The sequence below is a fragment of the Narcine bancroftii genome, chromosome 1, assembly GCF_036971445.1.
Source record: "Narcine bancroftii isolate sNarBan1 chromosome 1, sNarBan1.hap1, whole genome shotgun sequence".
In the NCBI taxonomy this organism is placed as follows: Eukaryota; Metazoa; Chordata; class Chondrichthyes; order Torpediniformes; family Narcinidae; genus Narcine; species Narcine bancroftii.
The window spans coordinates 13113884-13137562 of NC_091469.1; the positions used below are offsets into that span (position 1 = coordinate 13113884).

At 43.2% G+C, this 23679-nt stretch overlaps 1 protein-coding gene across 13 annotated transcripts in view; it reads left to right on the top strand.

Moving 5' to 3' along the window:
• Positions 1-371: 371 nt before the first annotated feature.
• LOC138755231 (lysine-specific demethylase 4C-like) overlaps positions 372-23679 on the top strand; it is a 417729-nt gene continuing 394421 nt past the window's right edge. For 12 of the 13 annotated variants that reach the window (XR_011352148.1, XM_069920842.1, XM_069920853.1 and 9 more), the window contains exon 1: positions 372-586. The gene's annotated coding sequence lies outside the window, so the exon portion shown is untranslated. Of the gene's footprint in view, positions 587-3978; positions 4090-23679 lie in introns of all 13 variants that reach the window. The other variant, XM_069920849.1, reaches the window with a different exon arrangement.

The window sequence follows — 23679 nt, forward strand, 5'->3', positions numbered from 1 at the left end:
AAGGAACTCAGCAGGCCAGGCAGCATCCATGGGGGAGGAATGACCAGACAATGTTTCTGGTAAATACCCTTCATCAAAGGGGTTGGGGTGGGGTAGAGGCCTAGAGCATCAATCACCAGCTGCCAATTTGGGATATCCCGTCTTCCTATTAAGGAGGAGTGAAGGATCTTGTCAAGTTTGGTAACTTCAAGGCGCGATCGAGTACTTTTTGGCAGGGAGGTTTATGAGGATTTGATCACTGTAGTCGTCTGCCAGCGACGTGTATTTGCCTTTGGTTGCTTTGCCATGTGGCTCCTGTGAGCGGCGCTGTGGAGTGGCCTCTATTTACTCTGCTGTGTGTTGCGTCAAAGTGCTGCCTCCAGGAGCGCTGTCGGCGCTAACCGGCAGTGCGCCTGCGCCAAACCCAGTCTAAACAACAACTGGTGCCGGAGAGCAAACGGTGCCGGAGTGTAGGCCCGTTTGGAGCCCGTATTCCTCGTCGAAAGTGACGACCTGGCGTCTGAGTGCGCCCGCGGCTCTGTAGCGGTCACTGGACCGAGGAAGGATTGGGACAGGAGAGTCTGAGGCGCCCAGAACAACTGTACAGGTTGGGAGTTATGGGGCGTGGGTTGGGGTACACCCCCGGGCAGGAGGAGAGGATGACCCCGAAGGGGGGGGGGGTGGGGTGTAGAGAGGGGAAGCCTGCCGAAGGGGGGGGGGATGGTGGGGAGTGGAGGGGGGGGATGGTGGGGAGTGGAGGGGGGGGATGGTGGGGAGTGGAGGGGGGGGGATGGTGGGGAGTGGAGGGGGGGTGTGGAGATGGGAAGCTCCCCGGGAGTGTGGGGTGTGGGGTGCGCAGAGGGGTGGGGGGGGATGCCCCCTGAAAATGGGGGTGGAGAGGGGGAAAGCCCCCTGAAAGGGGGGAGTGTGGAGGGAGGTGTGTAGGGGGAGGAAAAGACCCCTGGGAGGGGGGGGGGGAGAAAGCCCCCCGGGAGAGGGGGGGGGGGAGAAAGCCCCCCGGGAGAGGGGGGGGGGGAGAAAGCCCCCCGGGAGAGGGGGGGGGAGAAAGCCCCCCGGGAGAGGGGGGGGAGAAAGCCCCCCGGGAGAGGGGGGGGAGAAAGCCCCCCGGGAGAGGGGGGGGAGAAAGCCCCCCGGGAGAGGGGGGGGGAGAAAGCCCCCCGGGAGAGGGGGGGGGGAGAAAGCCCCCCGGGAGAGGGGGGGGGAGAAAGCCCCCCGGGAGAGGGGGGGGGAGAAAGCCCCCCGGGAGAGGGGGGGGGGAGAAAGCCCCCCGGGAGAGGGGGGGGGAGAAAGCCCCCCGGGAGAGGGGGGGGGAGAAAGCCCCCCGGGAGAGGGGGGGGGAGAAAGCCCCCCGGGAGAGGGGGGGGGGAGAAAGCCCCCCGGGAGAGGGGGGGGGAGAAAGCCCCCCGGGAGAGGGGGGGGGGAGAAAGCCCCCCGGGAGAGGGGGGGGGGAGAAAGCCCCCCGGGAGAGGGGGGGGGGAGAAAGCCCCCCGGGAGAGGGGGGGGGGGAGAAAGCCCCCCGGGAGAGGGGGGGGGGGAGAAAGCCCCCCGGGAGAGGGGGGGGGGGAGAAAGCCCCCCGGGAGAGGGGGGGGGGGAGAAAGCCCCCCGGGAGAGGGGGGGGGGGGAGAAAGCCCCCCGGGAGAGGGGGCGGAATTGGAGAGGGTGGGAAGCCCCCCGGGAGGGGGGCGGAATTGGAGAGGGTGGGAAGCCCCCCGGGAGGGGGGCGGAATTGGAGAGGGTGGGAAGCCCCCCGGGAGGGGGGCGGAATTGGAGAGGGTGGGAAGCCCCCCGGGAGGGGGGCGGAATTGGAGAGGGTGGGAAGCCCCCCGGGAGGGGGGTGTGTGGGATTTGGAGCGGGCAGCACCTCCCTGAAGGGTGGGGTGGGGTGGGGAGAGGGTGATGCCTGGGGTGGGGAGAGGGTGAGCCATGGGGTGGGGAGAGGGTGAGCCATGGGGTGGGGAGAGGGGAGAGGGTGAGCCATGGGGTGGGGAGAGGGGAGAGGGTGAGCCGTGGGGAGAGGGGAGAGGGTGAGCCATGGGGTGGGGAGAGGGGAGAGGGTGAGCCATGGGGTGGGGAGAGGGGAGAGGGTGAGCCATGGGGTGGGGAGAGGGTGAGCCATGGGGTGGGGAGAGGGGAGAGGGTGAGCCATGGGGTGGGGAGAGGGTGAGCCATGGGGTGGGGTGAGGGGAGAGGGTGAGCCATGGGGTGGGGAGAGGGGAGAGGGTGAGTCATGGGGTGGCGGGTGTGTGGAGAGGATGAACTTCAGGGTGTCAGTGCTGGGACAGTGGGGTGGGATGTTTTGGGTCTCCATGCTCCCTCAATTTTGTGTGGGTGGAACTGGATCTGTTTGGGAGACGATCTGGGTATAGTCCCTGTCACTGAAATCCTTATGTCAGAGCTCCAATTGCCTTGATCGTTGCTAATTCATGCAGATGATGAGGTGGAATGCTGAGTTTCTCCAGCACCTTTGTTTATTGCAATGTGATTTTTGATGGTACTTTCTGACATTAGGAAATGTTAAAGCCACTGAAATTGAAGGACTAAAAGAAATGTAGAAAATAGTTATTAAAAGATCAAAAATTAATGTATTAAAACCATGAACAATGCAAAGGACAAAAGCAAATTGCTAATTTCCCTTTGCTTCACTGAAACCTGTAGTCTTGGATCCTGTGTAATATCAACACAGCCTGGTATTCATGAAGCAGCTTTTTTCCTTTCGTTTAGGTTTTAGGGTGTTATCAACAAAAATGGTGTTCATTATATGAAGACCAAAGGCAGAGCAATCACTTGAATCTGCCAAGAAGTTCTGGGCATCAGCATTTGACATTGCATGTGAAGAAATCCCAGGCATCTAGTCAGTTAATTTACAGTTCCAAACAGGACTTTTGATATTAATCAGAATGATCCAGCCATGATATGCACATGGCATGTGTTTAACTTTGTAGGTTAAGGAGTTTGCAGGTTTATTTTTTTATTCAGATAGGAGAGAGAAAGGGAACAGGCAGTGCCGGGTACCCATGTGGGTGTTTGCCTCAATAACAATTATATTATTTTGGATATTGTTGGGGGGGACAAGCACAGCCTCTGACGTGGAGCCTAGTCTTGTGGCTAAGAAAAGAAGGAAGGAAGGGAGGAGAAGAGGTGAGCTGTAGTGATAAGGGATTCCATAGTTAGGGGAACAGATATGAGGTTTTCTGAAAGAGTTCAAGAATCTTGGATGCTATGTTGTCTCCCTGGTGCCAGGGTTGAGATATCTCAGATTGAGTTTTCTGCATTCTCAGGAGGGAGGGTGCAGCAAGATGTTCCCAATATGGAACCAATGACCATGAGTATGAAGGGTGTGGAGATCTTGCAAAGAGAGTCAGGAAGTTGGGTACAAAGTTGAACGTCAGGGCCTCCAGCATTGTGATCTCAAGATTACTACCCATGCCACTGTAATGGAGGATTTAGACCAGCTTATGCAAGAAGGGATGGAGTTGCATCAGAAGATATTATCTAATTTACACTATGGGGCCCAGGGATGCATATGAATCAGTAGACATTATCCAACTTCCACCATTAGGCCCAGAGATGCAGTTTTCTTTTGTTGGTCGCAGACTGCCAGGAGACCTTGAAGATAATTAAATCATTTGTTCAAAGAGATAAGATCTGAAGTAAACAACTTTTGGGTAATAACGTGGTCCCACTGCTGAAGTTTGAGACTCTCCAAGAGGTGGAAACATCTCTCAGCAAGAAGAAGAACTTCGAGTCCAGCTAAGGTCCTGTTCGAGGGAGGTAGAGAAGCTGCTACCAGCGCCCCGACAACCTACTACAAGTGTGCAGTCGTTGCCTCGCTTTGGCAGTTGGGACAAGTCCAGGCATTGATAAGTATAATTGGGAAGGGCTTGCATATTGTAGTGTGAATTCAGCTTTAGATTTAGTAATAAAGCCTTGTATAAACTGAATTGCTCTCGGTGTGTGTGTCTATTTTCTTTCGGTAGCTCAAACACTGTGACCAATCTAAAACGAACAAAATGAGAAGTATAAGTTTACCCAAGACAATTGGCGCTGCGAGCAGGGTTGGTCTCAAGATGTTTCGCCGAAAGAAAGAGGTGAGCCCTGAGCAGTTCTTGATTCCGGGATGGACTTCAAAGACAATGGGTTTGGCACGTTGTCCAATACCCTGTCTTTGTTGGGACCACCCACTAGTTGGGATGAGAAGTTAGACCCATCAAGTGCACCTCTGGGAGAGCGGGTTGCCACTCTCCTTCGAGAAAGTAAATTTCCTGGTAAAAAGGGGACACTGTCGGACGGTTTTTGGCTGCTGGCCACAGCTTTACGCCACTCTGTTCAGTGTGAAGCAGAATCAGTTCAAAGAGAAGTAGAATCTTAGCACAAGAGAGAGCAACTAGAGGAGGAGCTAGAAGCCCTGCGACAACGCTGTTCCATGATGAGCGAGATTGTTTGCACCAGTCAGGACTGAGCCAAAGAATGGGAGGATAAGCATATCCAAACGATCTGCTGTAATATTAAACTCTGGAAGCAGCTCTGTGCAGATAAAGAAAGGCATGGAGTAGAACCCGATCCATATCGTATTCGTGCCATGATAAAGAATGGCGACGATCCTGATGTAATTGATGAATGGGACGGGAATATCTGGAATGATGTCCATGGTAATAATGCAGATACTCCTCAGCATGTGTCTAACATACTGCCCTCTCCACCTGCTGTTCACGCCCACCCCATAAGGCAGCAGATTTTCCAAACAGACAGAAGGGGGGATGATGCAAAGGTAGAGATTGAAGGGATAGATAGCCTGATCTCCCAAGCGGACCCAGGGGAAAATACCCGAACCCTGCTTATGCTCTATGGCCTACCCCCTCTACGGGATGGCCTAGGCCTCATCCCGTCCACTGGGCAAAGGACCCTGTGGGCCAAAGTGGGAGCAGAGGTCAAGAGCAGTCAATGATCCGTGACTTCTCTATAAAAGAGCTGGCTGTCATTGGAGATCGATATAGGCAAAAGGCGGGAGAAACTCTGGCGGCCTGGCTCCTGTGTGTTTGGGAGCAAGGAGGGGGTAATGTATATTTAACTCCTGAGGAATTGTTGGGATTAGGAACATTGACTACTGATATCCGGGTCACTGCTGAGCTGCGGGGTAGAGGAAGAGAGGTGGATTACTTATTTGCCACTGCTGTGAGTATACCTATCACCAATAGATTGGGATTTACATTTACAGAACAATTGGAGCACTCCAGAGGAGGGTATAGCAGTAATTCGTCAACAGGCCCTGGCCTCTGCCTTCTATGCAGTGGCTGTGGGTACATCGGGGGAGCCCTGATGAAGAGATATTCATGGCCGGAATGCATACCCGATTGGTTCGTTCCACCCAACTCACTGTATGGGGACTGGTTCTGTCTGTAACTAGTCCGCTAATTGGGCACCCTGTGTCTGAGGCGGTGCACACCTTATCTGGGCTTAGAGAATTAGAGTTGGGAGGTAAAATCCACTCACGTACAACCCAGGTTAAATCAGACAAGCAGGATGAAAGGGGAGGGGCTGCTGCTAATAACGGACCGACAAGAAGGGACCTTTTTCTAACCTTGTTAACGTTAGGCGTATCTAAAAGTGATATTGATGGGAAACCTACTGCGGTCCTTTATGCCCTTTATAAGAGGAAGGCAGGGGAACATCATCCCCAGCTGTTGAGTCCTCCTGGCCCAGCTGTGCCTTCTGCTCCCACTGCTGCTCCTATTGAGCCAGCTTCTCTTGGTCCAGTTATCTATGAGATACAACAAATGGTTTAAAAAGGCTCTTATGGATAATAGGGGCATGTGGGCCTGGAAGCCCCCGAACCCTACTAAAGCATAAGGGTGTGGGCAGGGCCCCCGTGTCTACTCTATTGAGACACGGCGGATATACGGGGACCTGCGGCCCTACATACCGTTAACAATCCATTGGGGTGGGTGTAATGACTGCCAATATTTGGCCTTAGTCGATACTGGTGCGGAGCAATCGGTGATTCCAGGTAACCCTGGACTGGACTGACATTTCGAATAGAGGGGATGGGAGGAGCAATCACCCTGGCGAAGGAAATAAAATTCCATGCCACGGTGGGTGATGGCCCTTCCCCTATATGGTTACATGCCCTGGTGGCTGCCACTGACGAGTGTATCATATGTTGGCCGGTACGGCCTTTAATACTAGCCAAGGGGGATTTGCATTTGGAATTTGGACTATTACAAAAAGACTAGTGGTGGGTCGGGCTAAGTGGGATCCTGTGATGGTGCCTCCTCCCCCTGAAACCAGTATGCATTCCACAATATTGCTTCCCTGGAGGGCAGGAAGAGATTACTGCCACCATCGATGCTTTGCAAGAAGAAGGGGTAGTGAGGCCCGCAACGTCGCCCTTTAATAGCCCTATTTGGCCAGTCCAGAAGCCGGATGGCTCCTGGAGAATGACAGTTGACTATCATTTTTTTGAACAAACATGCCCCACCACTTGCTTTGGCAGTTCCGGACATAGTTACCCTTATTGAAAACATTGGAAGTTGGATAATGTCTGCTGATTCATATGCATCCCTGGGCCCCATAGTGTAAATTAGATAATGTCTTCTGATGCAACTGCATCCCTTCTTGCATAAGCTGGTCTAAATCCTCCATTACAGCCACATACTAGTGAGGTTAGAAATAAGTGGATAATGCAGCTTAAAACGTGGCTAAAGACATGGTGCAGGAGGGAGGGCTTCAGATTTTTGGATCATTGGGCTCCCTTCCAGAGAAGGTGAGACCAGTTCTGACAGGACTGTTTGAATTTGAACTGGAGGAGGTCTAATATCCTTGCAGGAAGGTTTGCTAGTGCTGCTCTGGGGAGGGTTTAAACTAGGTTTGCAGGGGGATAGGAACCACAGTAGGAAGGAGAGTGGAGTAGGAAAAAGATGACGTGAAAATTGCATGTAACGTTAGAAGTCAAAGGGGTACACATGGTGGAATGCAAGAAGTATTGTAGGAAAGGCAGATGAGCTTGAGCGTGGATTGGCATGTGGAATTATGATATTGTGGCCATCAGTGAAACTTGGTTGCAGGAGGGGCAGGACTGCCACCTCAATGTTCCAGGCTTCTGTTATTTTGGATGTGATAGAAGGGAGGAGGAGTGGCATTGCTCATCAAGGAAAATTTCACAGCTATGACAGACCAGAGGGCTTGTATTTGAGGCTAAGTGGGTGGAGCTGAGGAATGGAAAAGATATGACCACAGTAGTCAACGAGAATTGGAGGAACAAATCTCTAGGGAGATAACAGACAGCTGTAGGAAACATTAGGTTGTTTTAGTAGGAGATTTTAACTTTCCGCATATTAACTGGGACTCCCATATTGTAAAAGGGCTGTATGGCTTGAAGTTTGTCAAATGCGTTCAAGAACATTTTCTGAATCACTATCTAGTGGTACCAACCAGAGGGTATGTAATAATGGATCTCCTCTTGGGAAATGAGGCAGGACAAGGGACATGGATGTACAGGGGGAACATTTTGGGTCCAATGATCATAATGCCATTAGTTTCAAGATAATTATGGAGAATGATAGGCCTACGCTCAGTTTGCGATTCTCAATTGGAGAAAGACCAATTTTGAGGAAATGCATGGATTGGGATGTTTTCTGGCAAAGATGTGTGAGGTAAGTGGAAGACCTTCAAAGATGAAACATCGATGACAACTCAGCCTTCAACACCATTATTCCCTCAGTGCTGGTCAAGAAGTTACAAACTCTGGGCCTCTGCAACAGGATCATTGACTTTCTCATTGGAAGACCACAGTCAGTATGAATTGGAAACAATATCTCCTTCTCACTGATTATCAACACATACACATTCCAAGGATGTGTGTGTAGCCCACTGCTCTACTCATTATATACCCATGACTGTGTGGCCAGGCACAATTTAATGCTATTTACAAGTTTGCTGATGACACCACAGTTGACGGCAGAATCACAGACACCAATGAGGAAGCATACAAGAGGGAAATAACTCAGCTCTTTGAGAAGTGTCAGATCAACAACCTTGCATTCAATTTGAGCAAAATCAAGGACGTGACTGTGGACTTCAGGAGGAAGTCAGAGAAACATGACCCAGTCCTCATCGAGGGCTCAATAGTGGAGGGGGCCAAGAACTTCAAATTCCTGGGTGTCAATATTTCTGAGGATCTGTTCTGGATCCTCTATGTTGATGCAGTCGCAAAGAAGGCTCACTAGCCATTCATGTTTGTGAGGTGTTTGAGGAGATTCAGTATGTCATCGAAGGCTCTTGAAAACTTCTACAGGTGTATCGAGGAGAGCATTCTGGCTGGTTGCATCACTGCCTGGTATGGAGGTACCAACTCACAGGACAAGAATAAACTCCAGATGGTTGTTAACTCAGCTTGCGACATTGCAGGCAACAGATTTCACTTCATCGAGGACATCTACATGAGGCGGTGTCTTAAAAAAGCAGCCTCTATCCTAAAAACCACCCACAACTGTGCCCTCTTCACTCTGCTACCATTAGGAAAAAGGCACAGGAGCCTAAAGATGAGCACTCAGTGGCACAAGGGCAGTTTCTTCCCCACTGCCATCAGATTCCTGAATAATCAATGAACCAAAGACATTGCCTTACTTTTTGTGGATTATTATTTTTATTTTTTGTTATCATAAGATGGTTCATAATATGTTTGCACCATCATGCTGTCGTCACACACCGAATTTCGTGACTTGTTCATAACAATAAATTCTGATTCTTAGAGTACAGTGTTGTATGTTCCTGTCAGGATTAAAGTTAACAGGCATAGGTAACCTTGATTTTCGAGGGTAGTGGGGATCTAGTTTGGAATGTGTATAATAGGTATCAGTAACACGAAGCATATAAGGTAATTAAAGAGTATAAAAATGCAAGAAAGAAATGAGGAAAGCTAAAAGAAGACAAGGTTACTTTGTCAGATAATGTGAATGAAAATCCTAAGGGTTTTTACAGGTATTTTAAGAGCATTTCACTTGGTACAGCACCAGTGGGGCTTTGCAATATACATTCATCTGTTTCAGTTCCACTATCCTTTAAGTCAGCTATTAAGGCCTGCAGTGCCTTATTGGAGTCGTCTTCCTGGTAGTTGAAGCTGCTTCTTCAGTGGTGGCTGGCTCCAATCTCCTGCCAAGCATTGTTGGTTTGCCTTGCTGGCTCAACTCACGACCAAGCAGCTCTTTGAGAGGAGCTGTTTGCTTGAGGTTTTTAGCTCGCTGAGACTTCTTATCCATCTTGGGTTCTTCACACTGCAACCTGTCTTCTGGCTTATCCTGGTTCATGTAAAATTTGTATCTTGCATGGTCCCTTTGAGGGTTTCTCTGGCAGAATTGTCTGTGTTATGCACACAATCTTTCTTTATCAGGAGTTTTTGTAACTTTTCAAAACATTCTTCTGGACTTCCTGCCAAATTCTAGCTGCTAGCCGTGGCTTATCTTTTTAAAGGTCACAGGTGTCTGGCTCAATTTAAAACTCTGCAATTACAGACAACATAGACATATTCTCACAGAAAACTGCACTTCTTGTTAAAGCTTAAATGCTTTTAACAAGTTGAGTTCTTTCAGACAAATTTTACAAACCTTTCTTCAAAAGTTGATAATTATAACTTTTCTTTGAATCTAAGTATAGACGACACTTTCCATGTTTTAGTATTTCCCAATTTCAAAATGTGTCATTTTTCAAGGAAATGTAAGCAATGATATTCCAAATTAGTGTCTTATTAATCCAATAAACTAAACTTTGTAGTTGCAGATTTGATTTGTTGATAAAACTGATAAACATTTTGCACAACTTCACATTCAGATTTTCATAATGATGAATAAACAACGCATACTGTATAATATGATATTCAACTTTAAACAGATATCAGAAGAAATAGACGATATAGGACTAATTAAGATGAATTAAGATAAATTCGAAAAGTATCTCGTGCTTGCATCGCCTTCATAATTCCTTGAAGAATGAGATCTCAGCTCTTGGTCTGCTCGGATATTATGACATATGATGTCAGTCACTATGGTAACACTAGAAACAATAATTTTTCTTAAAGGGATAGATACAAAATTAGCTACAAATCAAAAATACAAGGTTTTAATCTTCACAGATAGTAAGGTACAAAATTAGTCCCCTTGATCAGAGTGGCCAGCTATGTATGGAACCAAAAGAGATGGAAGATATTGTAAATGTTTTTTTTTTCAATTTAAACATACAACACAATAACAGGCCATTTCAGCCCACAAGTTTGTGCTACCCAATTTACACCGAATTAACCTGCACCCCCATTATGTTTCAAATAGTGGGAGGAAACCGGAGCCCCTAGGGAAAACCCATGCAGACACTGGGAAGAATGTACTAACTCCTTACAGACAGCATGGGATGTGACCCCCCCCCCCCCCCAGTTCAATCACTGGTGCAGTAAAGGTGTGGTGCTAACCATTTGCCCTTAAATATTTACATCAATATTTACTCAGGGTCAAGGGAAGTTAGGAAAACAAGCAATGAGGCCATGGAACCAATGCAGTTTAAAGGGAGGAGGTGCTTGTCTTAAAGCAAATAAGTGTGGATAAATCCCAAGGGCCTGACAAGATATTTCCTATGACCATGAGGGAGGCTCGTGTAGAAATTGCAGGGGCTGTGGCAGAAATATTTAAAATGTCCTTAGCCATGGGTGTGGTGACAGAGGATTGGAGGGTAGCTCATGATGTTCCATTGTTTAATAAATGCTCCAAAAGTAACCTAGAAATTATAGGTTGGTGAGCCTGATATCAGTAGTAGCAAGTTATTGGAAGGTGTTCTAAGAGATTGTATGTACAAGTATTTGGACAGCCAAAGGCTGATTAGGGATAATCAATGTGGCTTTGTGTGAGGTAGGTCTGTTTAACACATCTTGTAGTTTTTTTGCTTTTGAGGGAGTTATCAGGAAAGTTGATGAAGGAAAGCCTGTGGATGTTGTCTACATGGAGTTTAGTAAGGCTTTTTGATGAGTTTCCACATGGAAGGTTAGTGAGGAAGGTTCAGATGCTTGGTATTCATGGTGAAATAGTAAACTGGATTTGACAATTTCTGGACGGGAGAAGCCAGAGAGTGGAGACCTGTGGCTAGTGGTGTGCCTCAGGAATTGGTTCTGGGACCGTTGTTGTCATCTATATCAATGATCTGGATGATAAAGTAGTAAACTGGATTAGCAGTTTGCAGATGATGCTAAAATTGGAGGTGTTGTGCACAATGAAGAAGCTTTTCAAAGCTTGCACAGGGACCTGGACCAGCTAGAAAAATGGGCTGAAAAATGGCGGATGGAATTTAATGCAGACATGTGTGAGGTGTTGCATTTTGAAAAGACAAACAAAGAAAGGACATGCATGGTAACTGGATTTATTCTTTTTCCTGATAAATAACAATTATACTTGTAAAAGATTTCACATTTAAATGGACTGGACAAATGTACTTCAAATTAAATTAAAACGAGGAGTGCAGTAGAACAGAAGGATTGGAAATACGGATACATAATTCTCCGAAAGTGGCATCACAGGTAGATAGGGTTGTAAAGAGAGCTTTTGGTATCTTGGTCTTCATAATTCAAAGTATTGAATTATAAGTTGGGATGTTATGGTAAAATTTTATAAGATTTGGAGTGGCCATATTTGGAGTATTGTGTGCAATTCTGGTCACCAAACTACAGGAAAGATATCAATAAGATTGAAAGAGAGTAGAGATGATTTACTGGGATGTTGCCTGGACTTCAGGAACTGAGTTTCAGGGAAAGGTTGAACAGGTTAAGACTTTTTTTCTCCTGGAACATAGAAGAATGAGGGGAGATGAGATAAAGGTTTTAAAATTTTGAGGGGTAGGCCTTCTACAGAGGGTAGGTGAGATACAAACCAGAGGACGTGGGTTAAAGGAAAATGTTTAGGAGAACATAAGGGGAAACCCTTATGTGTGTGTGGAGCTGCCAGTTGAGGTGGTGAATCCCAGCTCAATTTTAACTTTTAAGAAGAATTTGGACAGGTACATGGATAGGAATGGTTTGGAGGGCTATGGATTGTGTACAGGCCAGTGGGACTAGGCATTAAAATAGTATGGCACAGACTGGAAGGTCCTGTTTCTGTGCTGTAATGTTGGATGGATCGAAGGTTAATTTAAATATTTTAATTTAATTGAGTATTTAATTTGAAGTACATTGTCCAGTCCATTTAAATGTGAAATCTTTTACAAGTATAATTGTTATTTATCAGGAAAAAGACTAAATCTTGGAAATTGTGTGAAATTGAAGACACAGTAAGTCAATGTTTACAAACAAATATGGCTTAAAGGTTTTAGTTTGGTTGTGCCAATTTATTAAATGTACTCTTTTGAAAGGTTGATGTCCTGTAACCTTCGTCATTTCTTCAATAATGTTGGTAAGTATTCTTTTGAGAACAGATTGCTTGTTTTTTCAAAGGAAAGGGTTAGGTTGAAGGTTTTATAGAATCTTCTAATATCTTGACGGACGGTCATTGTATTTAGAATTTGCTGCAGAATTAACCAGGGATTTGACTTGGTTTACATTGTTTTCTTGATATTGTAAAATCAAATTGAAGATTGAAACCATCTGCTTTTGAGAGCTTGGTTGCTGTAAGTAGGGGCATGTGAAATTGTAGCTGAGGAATTGAAAGAAAAGCAGTATTACTCTGTGAATGGCATAATAGAAAATTGAGTCTAGGTGTCACAGATACCATAATGTCAAATTATGACATTCAAAGTTTCAAGAATCTGACAGGAAAGTGAGCACATGGCAAAAAAAATCTTCCAAGTGAAATGATTGACTTGCAATCTGGTTGAGATTGACATCTCCTAGTGCAGTGCATTTTCCTGCAACTTATTTAAACAGTGCACAATTCCAGCAAAATACACATCCTATTTGTTGCCACCGTTTCTATCCAAAAATTGTAATCTTTGTGAACTGTTATTCTTGCGTTTATTTGGCAAGGTTAACTGCCCAACCTGTGATCTGTTTTATGCAGATTTTATATTTTGTAAAATATAAATTTCTTTTCAATTATTATCTTACATCTATTGTTCAATCAATACAAATTTTATTTTGCTAATTAAGCATGTTCTGATGAAGGGTCTTTGACCGGAAACATTAACTCTGTTTCCCAGTCCACATATGCTGTCTGGTTTGCTGAGTTTTTTTTCAGCATTTTCTTTTTAATTACTCTTTTATATTGAAGAAGTAAGGATGCAGATATCAAAAGTGTTTTTGTTCCTTTGATCGTCACAGATTTCCTTAAAAACAAAATTAACAGTATGTGCTTCTTTACTAAGTGATGGTTAAAATTCAGGGTTTGATAATTTGAAGATTGTGTTGTCCTTTGTTTTAGGAAACTAAGAATTTTGAGCACCTTTTCTAAATTAGTAAAATTTAAAACTTGCCTAATGGTGTAGATCAGTTGTTTTAAACTTCACCCAGAGAGCACCTCAAGTTTTGAATGTTTACCATGGGCCACCCACAGACCACCAGTGAGGTGGGGCAGGGAGAGGTGGTGAAAGAGGACTAGGAAGTTTGTGCCCCCTTTTTTTGGGTGGGGATATTTTTTGGAAAATTTTATTTAAAGTTTTCTATACATGTAATCATAGCCAAATATAACATGTATCAATCAAATATTAATATCAAATCCATTACATGATATCATCCCAACCCCCACCCCACAGACAAACTCCAAGAAAAGGAAATGAAATGAAAGCAAGAAAAGACAGAAAAAGAGTAAAGTTAGAAACCTGGTTGCTGGACGGTCCCTCTCACCACACGATGTTGTTCATCTCCTTGGATGTATTAAAAGATATAAATGACTGAGGTTTGGAGCTTAAGGAAAATTCTGTCAATTTGTTAATACGGGTGCCATATTTTCAAAAATACATCATACTTATTTCTCAGATTATAAGTGTTCTTCAAAGGAATGCAGCTATGCAACTGTGTTCTAATGCTCCATACCTAGATGGATGTCCGATTTCCTGGTTATGTCATGATATCCTGTTCGCACTGTCCTTACTGTTGGAGCAGACCAACAAATAATCTACATGTTGTATCAGTGTTCAACGGTATGCCCTCTATGTCTGCCTTCAATACCTGATTGAAAACATGTTTAAATCTCTGCGGAATCCTAGTATAGGTATACTGGTTACCACTGTAAGTAAAAGCAAACAAATAAAGACACTGATCTGTCAAGAGAATACTAAAAAATGCTGAACACCGATCAATCAATGAAAAACAAGTTGTTTCTGGTGGAACATTGATTAGCAGTCTATGTGGGTTTGGGACTACTGCTGGCCAATCTCTCCCCACCTCATTCACTGCTCGTAAGTCATGTACAAAGGGAAATAGATTTTGCTGGGGATGTAACCAGCCATTTAGACTTACCTGCTTTTAAGATGGGTAATAGCAGAGTTTTATAAGAGCTATCTGTCTTTAAGCACTCCTTCTTCAAGCAGTCTCTGTATTGTTGGTACTATTGCCCTCTTTCAACCAACTGAAAAACCTCACAAAGATAAGCGTATACAGAGCCGTTGTCATACCCACACTCCTGTTCGGCTCCGAATCATGGGTCCTCTACCGGCACCACCTACGGCTCCTAGAACGCTTCCACCAGCGTTGTCTCCGCTCCATCCTCAACATCCATTGGAGCGCTTACATCCCTAACGTCGAAGTACTCGAGATGGCAGAGGTCGACAGCATCGAGTCCACGCTGCTGAAGATCCAGCTGCACTGGATGGGTCACGTCTCCAGAATGGAGGACCATCGCCTTCCCAAGATCGTGTTATATGGCGAGCTCTCCACTGGCCACCGTGACAGAGGTGCACCAAAGAAAAGGTACAAGGACTGCCTAAAGAAATCTCTTGGTGCCTGCCACATTGACCACCGCCAGTGGGCTGATAACGCCTCAAACCGTGCATCTTGGCGCCTCACAGTTTGGCGGGCAGCAACCTCCTTTGAAGAAGACCGCAGAGCCCACCTCACTGACAAAAGGCAAAGGAGGAAAAACCCAACACCCAACCCCAACCAACCAATTTTCCCCTGCAACCGCTGCAATCGTGTCTGCCTGTCCCGCATCGGACTTGTCAGCCACAAACGAGCCTGCAGCTGACGTGGACTTTTTACCCCCTCCATAAATCTTCGTCCGCGAAGCCAAGCCAAAAGAAAAAGAAAAATTTTCAAAAATACATCATACTTATTTCTCAGATTATAAGTGTTCTTCAAAGGAATGCAGCTATGCAACTGTGTTCTAATGCTCCATACCTAGATGGATGTCCGATTTCCTGGTTATGTAATGATATCCTGTTCGCACTGTCCTTACTGTTGGAGCAGACCAACAAATAATCTACATATTGTATCAGTGTTCAACGGTATGCCCTCTATGTCTGCCTTCAATACCTGATTGAAAACATGTTTAAATCTCTGCGGAATCCTAGTATAGGTATACTGGTTACCACTGTAAGTAAAAGCAAACAAATAAAGACACTGATCTGTCAAGAGAATACTAAAAAATGCTGAACACCGATCAATCAATGAAAAACAAGTTGTTTCTGGTGGAACATTGGTTAGCAGTCTATGTGGGTTTGGGACTACTGCTGGCCAATCTCTCTCCACCTCATTCACTGCTCGTAAGTCATGTATCAGTCTCCATTTAGACTTACCTGCTTTTAAGATGGGTAATAGCAGAGTTTTATAAGAGCTATCTGTCTTTAAGCACTCCTTCTTCAAGCAGTCTCTGTATTGTTGGTACTATTGCCCTCTTGTGCTTCTGGTTTTAGGGGATATTGTGGTCTTCTCGGTGGAATTGCTCCCTGCTTCAGTTTTATTTCTACTGGGCTTGCTGATTTTACTCTGCCTACATCTGTATCATGTTGTGACCATAGAATAGATGGCAGCACACCCAACCTTTTGTTCTTCTGCTGGCCTTTTTCTATCAATGGCACATGTCGTTGGGGAGTTACTTTGACCTCCTTTAATATTCCTGCCATGTCTATGTTTACCATTACTTTGATGTAGTCATTAGGCCCTTTCAAAACGGCTGTGTAAATGGGGTTAACCGGGCAATTATTGCCCCAGTTATGCTGCAGTTAGAAAGGGTCTGACTGGTCAACCCCATTAGAATCCAACTGGGTTTCTGACCTACCTCGGAGGTAGTCATGGAACCCATTTAAACTTACCTAGGTTGTGTCCACAGGTGACTTGAACAGAAAAATGGCCAACCTGCTTATTCCGGAGACGTCATCGCTTATGTGTGTCACCGGGCAGCCAGCATCTGAACATCTGGCAGTACGCCTGATAAGTGTGTGATGTGCCATTGAGGGGGTGGGATCCCCCTTAAATTGCTGGTTTGGTGTTTTACTGGGCCCATCCCCCTGCAATTTGAAAGATGCTTCCAGCACCTTTTTTTTCCCCAGTAATCACACCATTGATTCCTGTTGCAATGTGGCAGGCTATGGTTTGTGCAGGAAGTATCTTCTAATGTACCCTGGCTGGTTACATCCCCAGCAAAATCTATCTCCCTTTGTACTTGCCTCTTTACTGGCCTTTTTTGCTTATAGGTTCTCTTTTCCCCTCCTTGGGAGCTCCAGTCATGTCTGGGCTGTTGTCTAAATTTGTTTTGTTCTGATGTGGCATTTGTGGAAATGCTCCCCCAAAGACATTTATTATTGGCATGGGGTTTCCTGGCCCTTATCTGACAGTATAACAGGCCCCTCCAAAAGATGGCACTTTATCAGTTGTTACTGGCAACATTTTTTTGCCTTTTTCTCATTTTAGGTTACTCGAGCTGCATTTGTGTCAACTTTCTTTGCACCTCTTCCTGCTGTTCAATTAGTTTTTGTTTGTCTTTTCGGTATTTTCCGACTGCATGGACTATGTCGTCCCTAAACTCTTGGTGGGACATTGACATTAGTCCTACCACTTCCTCAAGTCTGGACTTAACCTGGAGGAGCTTGCATCCACAATAGGAGTCCGAAACATGGTGGTCATCAACTGGTTACCTTCCACCTTTTGCTCTGTTTCCAGTCTCCACTTTTCAGCTGGTTTTCAGTATCTCCCAGTGGATCCCCTTTTAAAGCTTTGGTGCCTTTAAGTCTCCCATAGCTAATAATTGTACTATGGTTTCATTCTCAAAGGCTCTAATCTTTCCTGCTCCTTTGTGTATGCTAGGCAAGGCATTTTTCAGCCCTTTCAGATCCTGTGTCACCCAAGGAATATACTGTGACTGTCTTGTTCTCCCCTCCTTTCCCTTCTCATTTTCTTCCCCATCCGACTCCTCATCAGCTTCTGACCCTGTTTCATTTCCAATTTTTTTTCTTTGATTTGTAATTTTTAATTAGTCCTTTCATCTCCTCACATAAACTTGCATCAAAAGTTCCTTTTTTTTGGCCATTTTGTAACTGGATTTTTGGTTCTCTTTTCCCATTTCTCTGAAATTTCTGTGATTTAATTTTGGCTTACTGGAAACTTTACACAGTATTTCTACTGCGGTTCCTTTTTCTGTCATGTTGCTTTTTGATAAGGTGTTCCTCAGAATTTCACAATTTGTACTTTTATTGGTATTACTACTTTTTCTACATTACTTCTATGCCTAATCTTGTAGTTTAAGTTGCCGGCACTTAAATTATTTATCATATCATCCTTACCTCCTATTTATTCTGCCTGTGCAGACCCCTGCCTAGGGCACTATCTGTAGAACTTTCTTTTGTATCTTGTTTGTTCAGACTCTTAAGGTTTCTTAAGGTGGTATCCAAGAGGACTATGCCCTATCCATTCAGAGCTTCGTAACTCACGAAGCAGTATACACAGGAACTTGCCAACACCACGTGGAATTTCTCTTTACTTATTTTCTGTTATCTTAACTATTCTTACCCCCACTGCAGTTTTTTCTGATCAATCCTCTGAGCTTCCTTTAACTACAAATTTGAGATGGAGAGAGCCTTGGGCAGTTGTTTTACTCTCCTGTGTCCCCGAGACCTCCCAAAACCAGTGGAATTTTTAGTCCAAATTTTTAGCAAAAACACAACTTTTTTCTGGGTGCACCCTTAATTCTGTTAGTCTTGAGGGGCCCCCGAGGGACCGGGAAGCATCCTCAACCTGCCGTCTTTTTTTGCAGCTCTCTTTCCGACCCTTTGCTCGCAGCGCCAAATTAGTCATGGTTCGTCGAATGCAAAGAATGACTAGGAGATGCAGAAGAGATGCAGAGGATTCTTCAAGAAATTTAAACTTTTATTTGCAAACAAAAGCTGTGGCAATCAAAGAACTGGTTACTGACTGCTCACTCAACACCACAGTCTTTTTTTTAATATTATAGTCCTGAATTAATTACATTTCTGAACCAAATAATTTATAACCATGTACCTTAGCAATATGTCGTCACTTGGCTCACCACAATTATTTTCTACCCATTAATCTAATCATGGATTTCATCATATCCTGCCACCTTATCTTTTACTCATTCACTGTGGAATGGTGTAGTAAATACATAATAAATTACTTTTGTAGCATAGTGTGAATAAATTGTTACTTCGTAGCATCGTGTAGTAAATATAATGACGAGTACATAGTAAATATAGTAGATAGTAAACTATTACATTGTAATCGATTAATGACTACAAAATAGTTCATGTGGTTATATTTTCTATAGTTACTAATATACACTTTCTTGCTACTGCTAAGGCAATCTTTAGAAATTCTTTTTGATATTTAGATAATTTCAATCTCAGTCTTATCCTTTCAATATTAACTAATAAAAATGCCAAGTTTTTTTGAATATTTTATTTTTGTTTGTTTTTCAAAAATAGACATTTTCAGTATCACAATATATAAAACTTTTTTCTTACAAACCTCAAACAAAAACGAAACAGTTCCTCCCTTCCCTCTTCCATACATAGAAATCCACACATTGTCAGATATATGAACATTTAATTTTTTTTAATTTACTGTATTTACCTTTTTAATTACTGTATTTGAGCCTTTGTATGGTCTAGGCATGACTGTCAGATCTTTACAAAAGTGTCATATTTATTCTTTAAATTATATGATATACAGCTGTCATGCTATAAGTAGAGGGGAGTCGGATTTCCAAGTAATCACAATACATTTTTTTGCTGCAGCCAGTACTATTTTTATAAATGAGATGATATTTATTCAATTTGTTGCTTATTTTCATAAAATTACCTAGTAGATATAGCTCTGGGTCACCTGTGAAGGCCACTCCTGTTATCCTGGTTAATTTTTCTGCGATATCTTACCAAAATGGCCTCCCGTTCATGCATGACAATGTAGCATGTCTCAGTCCCACATCTGAAACACATCTCTGATATTTCTGCTTTTGATCTATGTAATTTCTTTGGGGTAATTTGTGTGTGGGGAAAAAAAAACAATCCATATCTTGCATTTATAATTGAAGTCTTGCTGTCCTTGCACCAATCTGACCAGCTTCTTTCTAAAATCACTACATCCAAGTCCGACTCTTTGTCTTGATCTCTCGCATCCTGGTTTTCCATTTTTTCTCTGGAGAGCATAGTACATTTTTATTATAAATTGGGGTGTATTCCCCATCCAGACCATTTGTTCCATTTCACTAATTTCAGGTATGTCCCCATCTTTTAAGAATGATCTAAGCTATAGAAAACAGAAGATGGTCTCATTGGCCACTAGATATTTGTGTTTTAATTGTTCAAAGGACATAAGAGCTCCTTCCATGTAGCAGTCTTCAATATATACCTTATGCTTTTGTCATACTACAAATTTAATTATCTGTTGCCTATGTTCATAGGCAATAACACATTTTTACACAGTGGTACTTTTATTGATATCCCTACTTTTTTTCTATATAAATTCATTAATTTCCTGCCATGTTCTGATCCTATGTATTAGTATGGGATTATCTGCCTTTTTTCTAGTGATTTGGCACTCCATTTATAGATAAAATCCCTTGCTTCTCCCTCCTCCATTCAGTACATTCCCATCTGAATCCAGGGGTGGGGTTGTCTTCAATGAAGAAGGCAACAAGGAATCTAGCCTGTGCAGCTAAGTAGTATTTTTTTTTTTAAAATCTGGAAGTCTAAGTCCTCCCTGCCTAGTCCAATGTCAGTTTTTCCAATGTAATCTTGGTACCTTATTATTTCATAGGAACTAATATAATTGCTTAGTAATTTAAAGAAGCTTTTAGGTAACAGAATCTGCATCGATTGAAAAAGATACTGCAGTCTTGGCATCACTTTCATGTTGATGCAATTAACCCTTCCCACTAGAATAATCGGTAAGTCTCTCCATTTTTGCAGGTCCATTTTTATCTTCCCAAGAAGAAGAATATAGTTTATACAGATTTTGTAAGTTGTAATCAGTTGCTATTGTGATAGATTATAGATATGTTTTTGGGAGATAAATTGGGGCAGGGTTTTTAGTGTAGGTCACATACAAACACTTTAAAACAGATCTTATTTAAAATACTGGAGCACTACTCATGCTAGACAGGCCAGCACCAAGAGCCCTTTCAAAAGCTTTGGAGAATGCCCAAGAGTCTTCAATAATGGATTATGGTTTACAAAAAGGCAACAGATGAAAGAACTCATGGAGCACAGGCTATCTGGAGTGGAATTAAGAGGGTCATGTGGTTTTACAAGCAGAGACAGTAAAACAGGTTTTTTTCTCTGAGTGAGTGAGAGTGTGCCCTGCAGTTTTACAGCAACAGCTAGGACTGGATCAGGACAAGCTGGCAAGCTTGTGGAAAACCCCATTTGGAAGACAGGTTGTGAGTGCTTAGTTCAGCCTGGTCAAAGCCCTTGTGGTTCATGCAAGAAGAGAGGACAGGCTGCCCAATGTTTCACTTGAAATAAGTGAAACAAAAAGGAACTCTCTGGTGACCTGGAAGAAAGAGGTTATCATCTGGAAAACACTGATGGGGCGTTTCTTCAGAAAGACACTGAAGTGGCTGATTAAAAGGAATCAGTTGTGGGTGTCCAGCGAACAACTGATCCCTCTCTGAAAACTGACACGAACCTTCTTGAGCGGTAACCATTTACCTTTCAAGCATCAAAGCCTAGCGAACTTCATAAATGTTAAATTCTGTGCACAGCATAAGAATTGCCTACAACCAGTGAACTTGGAGGAATGAAAAGTGAGATTGGACTGTGAATCAAATAACTTTTCTGAACACAAACACATTATATGTGTGCTTAGAATTAGAAGGGGGTTAAGTGTGATTCCGTTTTCATGTTTAAAGATAATTAAAAGTAACTTTTGTTTAACCATTTGTTTTGGTGAATATCTATTGCTGCTGGGTTTATGGGTCCTCTGGGCTCGTAACACTATTCCAAGGTATTTTATTCCATCCATCTTCCATTTAAATTTACTTCCTTTTTGTTATCTTTCATATTCAAAATTTATTAATTGCATTATCTCGCTTTTGTCCTTATTTTATAACCTGATATTCTTCCATATTTTTCTAGTGTTCCTTGTAATTTTTCCAAAGATTTATCCGGGTCTGATGATAGCACACTGTCAACAAATAGATTAATTTTTTGTTCTTCTTGTCCATTTTGAAGCCCTTCTTATTATCTTCACCAGCGGATCAATCACTAAAATAAAAAGATGGGCATCTCCATCTACTTGATCTACTCAAGCGGAACACCACTGACATCTGATTATTGGTTATAATTTTAGCTTGTGTTTTATGGCATAAAGTCTTTAATCTAGTTTATAAATGTTCTGCCTATGCCCAATGTTTCCAGTGTTTTAAATAGAAAGAGCCGTTCCAAGTAATCAAATGCTTTTAACCGCGTCCAGGAAGATTGTCATACTTGGATTTGGTTTGAATTTTGTCATGTGTATTATATTAATTAATTTTCCAAGACTATTTGAGGAATACCTTTAACAAATTTTGGTAAGTATTTTCCCAACCTATTGGCCAACACTTTCGCTAGTATCTTATAATCAGCATTTAACAGGGATATTGGTCTATATGATGAGGTTTTAATGTGTTTTTTTTGGCAACTGTAATAATCATGGTTGAGAATGATTCCGAGAGGGTCTTTGTTTCTTCTGCTTGGTCCAGAGCATCCATTAACAGAGGCATTAATAGATTTTTAAAATTTTATCTAAAATTCAAATCTGAATCCTTCCTTGCCTGGTGGTTTTTAGCCTGTCGGGTATCCAGTGCCTTTTCATCTAGTATTAAGGGAGTGTCTAGTTCTAGCTTTTCTTCCTCTTGTTGTTTTGGGAGTTCAACATTCAACAAAAATTCTTCCATTTCACTCTTGTTTCCTAGTAATTCTGATTTGTGTAATTTTGTGTAGTATTGTCTAAAAATGACATTGATTTCCTTTTGTTTATATGCCAGTGTCTCTGTTTTAATAGCATTAATCATTCTTGACTCCAATGTTTTAATCTGCTAAGACAAAAACTTTTTGTGCCTGTTCACCTAACTCATAATATTGTTGTTTAGTTTTAATATAGTTTTTATATGTTTGTATTGTATTAGATCTTAGCTTTTTATTTGCCAGTAATTTTTATTCTTCTTGTCATCCTGTTTGATATTTTTTTTCTAATTCCATATCTTTCTCCAAAATGCTTACTTCTAAAATGCTTACTTCTGTCATATATTCTCTTAAGATTCTTTGTATAGGATATAATTTGTCCCCGGATATAATTTGTCCTCTCAAATATGCTTTGAGCTTGTCCCATATATAAAAAAACTTATTAGTAGACTGATTTGTTTCACAAAATATTTGTCTCTTTATAAATTTGTGGGTTGGGGGAGGGGAGGAATGTGGTATGATGGCGTAGGGAGAAGTCGTGGGAAAACTCCTCTCCTGGCAGAATTAATTAATACCCAACTTTAAAATCTTAAAGTATTAAATAACTTAAAAAATTTTCTAGAGGTCTCAAAAGATTGTTGCAAAAAAATCTAAAACACAAACTGCAAAAAAAAAAAAATATCGGCTATCACTGAAGTTACTCTAATGAAAGAAACTGAGCCTACCTTGAAGACTTAGCCTCCGATCCTGGCTCTCCAGCTTCGATCTTCAAAGGCTCCGCGGTTAAGAATCCAAACTCCAATGCCACCTTCTCGGGGAGCTGGAGAAGATGGTGCTGGATCAAGGAAGAAAACTACAGAGTTGATTGCGGTGTGGCAGAGTATTTTGAGGTGGCTTGGGAGGAATTGCTAGAGCAGCTTGCACACACAATTTTAAAACCGAATTTTTGCAAGACTTTTGCGGAGGAGCAACAAAGTATCAACATACAGCTTGCCTCGCAGAGCATGTGATTTATGCAGGCAGAGACAGAACGGCTTTACTCTCAGAAAGGGAGGGAGTGAGATAGAAGAAGTCACTAATCAGTTCCAGATGGACAAGCTGGCCAACTTTGGAAGGCTGCCTGGTCAAAGGAGAAGACTGGGGGTCTGAAAGGTGACCTGAAAAAAAGAGGATCATCTGGAGAACCCTGAATGGGGCAAGACTGATTGTGAAGCAATCAGTTACGGATGTCCTGGAAAAGGAATCTCTGAAAACCAGCAAGAACCCTCCTGAGTGGTAACTATTTGCCTGTTAAGCATCAAAGACTGGTGAACTTTGTTAATGCTAACTTCTGTGCACAGTACAAGAATTGCCTGCAACCAGTGAGGACTGATCCAAAGAACTTTTCT